We start from the raw sequence: 6,456 nt of genomic DNA, 5'->3' as shown, positions 1-6,456 counted from the left end.
AGATAATAGAATTGTCCATCACCCTAGATTGAATGTCTGTCTGTCGTCTCTGCCTGAATCTGTCTCTGTCTCTCCTGGCTAGTCGCACATACAACTTTGCAGGGAAAATGGTCTGGGGTACAGGACGTACAACGGCCCGTCAGGGTCGGCCTAAGCTAAATACTTTAATAAACATCAGCAACTAACCCAACTTCGCCGCGCGATTTTGACAGTCTGGAAAAAAATCGCGGGTTTGTTTCCCCGTGGAGTTTACTCCCGCCGTTTACCGGCGCATTTTCATGATTTACTCGAAAATGACGAAAGGAATTAATTTGGGCAACAGCAATGAAGTTTGTGAGAAGAGAAGATGGTTATAGTGATGAAGATAGCTAGTAGTGAAGGTGGTTATGGTGATGGAGACAGTGAAGAAGACAGTGAAGGTGGTTACGGTGATGAAGGTAGTATGTACAGTGAGGATAGTATGCAGTGAAGATGTAAGATGAAGGGAGAGGAGGACCAGTGGGGGGGGGGAGCTTTGTGGTGAGAGCAACAGTAGGAAGAAAAAGTGGAAAAAGGGGACAACTGGATGAGGAGAGGATAGGGGGAATGAAGAGTGGGAAGGGAATAGGGGGGAGTGTGAAGGCGTGGAGAGGTGAAGAGGAGGGAAGAGGAGTGGATGAGAAGGGAAAAAGAGGAGCGGAAGGAGGAGAAGGGGATAGGGTATGGAAAAGCTAAATGGGAAGAGGGGACAAAGTTGGGGAGAGCGGAGTGGGAAGAGAGGGGAGGGGGGTGGAAGAGAGAGACCCGGGCACCCCCGAATATTCCTCTGGCAATAAATTAATATTTCATAATCATGGCTGTCAAATGAAATTGCTGCTGGCTTTTGGTATTTCGAAGATTATTGTTCAACATGGAAAACCACTCAGTAACGGAGAGTATTTTAAGACTCACAGCTAGAACATTCTTCTATTTCTTTTTGATGGTTTTCCAGAAAATGAAAAGATTATTTTGCGAGAAGAATAACAGGAAAAGACAAAACAAGAAAAAAATGGGAACAAACATAGCACTACAGGTGACAAAGATATTGATTCACGTAAATTCCGATTCATTTGTCTTGTTGAGAGAACTGATGTTACATCATTAGCAACGGAAGCCGCAATTGCTCTAGTTTGCAGGTGTGGTGAAATATCCCAACAACTGGCTGCTTTTGTGAAGTTGCCTGAACATACCCCAGAAGAAGTAAGGGCAGTAGAACTTCTGGATGCAATTCTTTCAACCATGTCGTAGCTCAGTCGATTACGGCAGCGTCTGGGATCCTCTCGGACGGAGGTTCGAACCCTCGTCACGGCCCTTGTGGATGTGTTCATACCCCAGAAGGTACAGGCTCATCCTGTTCTTTATATCATTGTTACCTAATGTTGTTAATGAATAAGGGCTATTCCTACTGTTGCATATAACAGCCTCGTGAAATAAATGGAACACTAGGAATAAGTTTCAATTGAGCTGAGGTAGCATTACAGCTCTTGCTTGCAGTTTCACCATATTCCTTATATGATAGTTCCCTATGTGATAGTTTCAAAGTATATTCTCATGAAATAAATGAGTTTCTAAGAGCAGACTTCAGATGAGCTGAAGTAGGATAACACCTCTTGCTTGCAGTTTCACTAGCACGTCATTTGACAGTTCTTATGAACCTTAGAGTCTTAGTTAACAAAAAATATATATGAAAATTCGTGAAGCAAACCCCAAGAGTTTGGCCTCCAACTTTAAACAAACATACAAACAATCAGACAGACATTCTTATAATACAAATTCTTCTTCTCATCTTCTTAAACCTCTTTTTGCTTAAGTTTTTCCCTCATTTTCCTGCTCCAACCACTTGGGCTGGACGGTAGAGCGACGGTCTCGCTTCATGTAGGTCGACGTTCAATCCCCAACCGTCCAAGTGCTTGGGCGCCATTCCTTCCCTTCCCCGTCCCATCCCAAATACTTATCCTGATCCCTTCCCAGTGCTATATAGTCCTAATGGCTTGGCGCTTTCCCCCTGATAATTCCCTACCTCTCCCTCATTTTCCTGTTCTTCTTTCTATTCATCCTTCTCATCCTCTTCCAACCCATCTTCCCCTGCCCCCTCCATCGCCCCGGCTGCTCACCGCCCCTCCGAGCCCCTGGGGACAGATGCTAGCACGTAAAATGCTGATCTGCGGAAAATTGTAAAGTTAGTGTGACAGGTAGCGGAGGATGAGGACTCGACCGTGGGCTGCAATACACCTCCAGCCTCCACTTGCTGCACCACCCACTTGTGTGTGTGTGTGTGTGTGTGTGTGTGTGTGTGTGTGTGTGTGTGTGTGTGTGTGTGTGTGTGTGTGTGTGTGTGTGTGTGTGTGTGTGTGTGTGTGTGTGTGTGTGTGTGTGTGGATGTGTTTTTCTTTTGACTGTGTTTATGTATATCCAGCCAGGTCATTGATTTCTGTGTTATATCCTTTGCTCTAAAGGTTTCTCCACACTTTAGAACTTGTAGTAAATTTCAGGTGGACGCTTTAAATGTACACTATTGAATCTGAGAAGTTTTGGAGAGACGAAGGAGGTTGGAGGCCTGAGTAGCTCCCTAAGACACACACACACACACACACACACACACACACACACACACACACACACACACACACACACACACACACACACACACACACACACTCACACTCACACTTCAGTTTATAATAAACCACTACTGCCTTAGAAAAAACTTAAGCCCAAGTATGTCTACTCTAAAGAAGCAATGCATGGATGGACTCAAATATATCAAGACATATATATCTTTCCAGAACATGGAGACCGTGAGAGCTAAGACTGTAACACCAAACAACCAGATCACCTAAGATGTGGTGTTAGCGTGTACTTAAGTACTTTAGCATCTGTGTGTGAATTCACGAGTTACAGTAAAGGGAGAAAGCATTCATTCTCTACGTCGACAGCAGCTCCTGTGAGCCCGCATGAAGTGGAGAGACTAACGACTGACTTCACTAAGTGACTCATTTCTCCCTCTCTAGCTCGCTTGTTCTGCTTCTTAGACTTCAAAAGGAAGATGGGGGCCCACGGAGGGTGGTTCTGTAGAGACGGCCATGTGCTAGTTATGATCAGAATTTCTGCTAATTCCAATATTTGTTGGAGGGAAATGAACGTCATGTAACTTTGATTTTTGTCATATTCTTGGCATCAAAGTAGAATTTTGACAAGCGTTCTAATTTACAAGCAAGCACAACTAGGTGAATACATCTAGGTGAATACACATACACACACACTTACTCACTCCTTTTAGCCATGGGAATAATATATACTTATCTTGGCATCGCTTGCCGTCCACGAGGAGCCCACAGTGAAATAAAACTAAATTAATTTACTTAGAAGTTTATCTCCCTGTAAAGTTTTTATTTTCAACATCCTCTCTATCTCTCTCTCTCTCTCTCTCTCTCTCTCTCTCTCTCTCTCTCTCTCTCTCTCTCTCTCTCTCTCTCTCTCTCTCTCTCTCTCTCTCTCTCTCTCTCTCTCTCTCTCTCTCTCTCTCTCTCTCTCTCTCTCTCTCTCTCTCTCTCTCTCTCTCTCTCTCTCTCTCTCTCTCTCTCTCTCTCTCTCTCTCTCCCTCTCTCTCTCTCTCTCTCTCTCTCTCTCTCTCTCTCTCTCTCTCTCTCTCTCTCTCTCTCTCTCTCTCTCTCTCTCTCTCTCTCTCTCTCTCTCTCTCTCTCTTAATACAAAATCTTTTGACACTGTATAAGTAATATGTTATTATGTTATTTTCTCCAAAGGAACCATATGTAGAAAAAGACAAAGAAAAACATACGATTCCTTATACATATACGAAAACCCAATGACATTAGAAAATACAATTTCTAAAATCTTTACATATGTTGGCGTAACTTTATTATAAACTTTAAAACGTGGGGTATGAATGTGTTAATGTCTTAAAAGCTATTTCATGGATAGAATTTGTTTGACCCCATTGAAAAGTCAATCATATGTCTTCATGGAGATAAAATAATAATGTTAATCATTCTTATATCCTTCGGCAAGTACTTCAAGTGCCCAGTTGACTAATGAAGGAGTGACCATGGAAGACTTGAGACTGCAATTACCATGAATTCCAATTTTATAATTCCTATCACCAAAGGGAATTCGTTCCTCTCACTTCGGTGCACTTCAGATGATAAATGTTTGCCTTCGTAATTCCAATCTTGATTCCCTTTTTTGGTCAAAAGAGATTATTAGTACATTTTCCGTACTATTTGAGCATTAAATTGGAATCCTGGACGAATCGAGGACCTTGTGGCTTATTTTGCACAATGCCTTGAGGAGGAATGAGGCTGTTATTGTTGTTTTAGATTTAGCTACTCAGAACTAAGTGTCCATGTAGCACGGGCTATGGTGAGCCCGTAATGGGATGAGGCAGAACTGCGAGGTGACATATCTGCCAGTCCATCGTCAAAGCACTAGCCAAATGCTATTTAATCTAGCCGGCAAAACGCACACGATTCACAACCAATTACGTTCAAACCTTTTTTGACCTAGCAGTAACTACTTACTGCTAGGTGAACAGTCGCATTAGGTGAAAGGAAATGTACCCAACCGTTTCTGTTCCGTCCTGGATTCGAATCCTGAATTCTCGGTTGTGTGTCGAGAACGAACACAGCTGTATTACTGGGACCTTCTATATATTCCGATTTTCTGATGATATGTTCTATATCATCAGAAAATCGGAAACATACAACATATTTTCAGATATATGTCATTAAAGTATTTATTTTGAAAGCAGAAGTGTATTTTAGTTACCCTAAGATATAGAACACGAATATCATAGACTCATCCTGTGACCTGTAGTTTATTGTGCAACCCATACTCATCCTGTGAGTCATAGTTTATTGTGCAACCCATACTCATCCTGTGAGTTATAGTACATTGTGAAACCCTTTCTCATCGTGAGATTATTTGTTTTATGTGCTCTCCATACTCATCCTCTGTGCGATATTTTCTTGTGCATCCCATACCCATACTAAAAGAGAGCGAATGAGAGAGAATGTAAATATATATACATTGAGGACGGGCAACTAGTGCATGTATATTCGTAAGACGTATATCGAGGTCCACCTTCAACGTCGAACTACTGACCTTCACAACCTTCCCTTGGGCACCAGGAGTCTCGAACCACCAACCACAGGAGCAGGAGACAGTAGCTCTATTACCTCCTTTACGTACAGCATAAGGTAGGATTCCAGAAACAAGAAATCGTAGTGTTGATATTATTATAAATATGCATTCTACTTGGTAATATCTCCAATTAAATGTGCAACAACTTGAGCAAAGAAGTACGACGACTGGATCACTGTGTAATGGAGGCTGATATGCCAGCAAACACACTCCAGGCGACAATATATCTTAGATAAGTCGCTCCACAACATTGCTGCTTGGACCGTCGACTTCCTATGGCGTCTCCTGCTACGTATTTGCTTCTAATTTCGTTATGAAATTTGACTATTTCAAAGTAAAAATAGGTTTCATCATGTTCTGTATTCAGCACCAACATTATAATGAGTAAATATACCATATTTGTTCATTACTTACGTAATGATAGCAGGATTTGGGTATATTTGGGTAATTCTACGGACCCCTTACAACAACATGCATCCAATCAGACTACTAGCTACACGTGTTAATTCGTACTACCAACAATATATACTCTACAAGAATACCAATCACAATCACCCACTCATTCTACCTGCCACATATGTACACATATACTAACAATTTCCCAACGCTGCATTACAATGGCAAGTAAATTTGCCCCATACATACACCGAATCACACTTTCCCCCTCAGACTGCTAACCAAACTTTCGCCTTTAGACCTCCAGCCTCATTCCCAATCATTCTGACCACTGTTTTCTTATTCCCAACTAATTTGATCTCCCAGCATCAATACTCCTCGTGTCTCCCTGGTCAAGACAGACTCCCACGCTCTCTCCCCCATCCAAACATCCTCCACACCTCCATTTTCGACAATAATTGTTCCCCTTTGTGGGTTTCCTCCATCTTTCCCCTCCCCCTTTCCTCTTTCTTGACCATTCCATCCAACCTCCACTGCTCTCTGCAGGCGCCCTTTCCAAAACACCCTCCCCTAGAGTGCTTCGGATCCCCTTTCCCACACTTCCCCTATCTCGCTGCCCTTTCACTCACTCCCCCACTTTCCCTTCCTCCATCTACATGACCTACCTCCCCTCATCCTTCTCTCTATATCCCCCGCTCCCCACTTCTCTATGTCCCCCCCGCTCCCCACTATTCTGTCGCAAGCCCCAGACTGCCTGACGACCATTGTCTCCACACGTGTCTAAAGTCCGTTCGGCGGAATAAGGGGCGAGGAACAGAGAGAGAGGAACAAACGGAACGTAGAGGGGAGAGAAAGGAGAATGGTGCAGAGGGAGAAGCGAAT

The sequence above is a fragment of the Procambarus clarkii genome, chromosome 28 (assembly GCF_040958095.1).
Source record: "Procambarus clarkii isolate CNS0578487 chromosome 28, FALCON_Pclarkii_2.0, whole genome shotgun sequence".
Classification (NCBI taxonomy): Eukaryota; Metazoa; Arthropoda; class Malacostraca; order Decapoda; family Cambaridae; genus Procambarus; species Procambarus clarkii.
The sequence above is the reverse complement of the archived record's forward strand: the minus strand, read 5'-3'. Positions refer to the sequence as shown.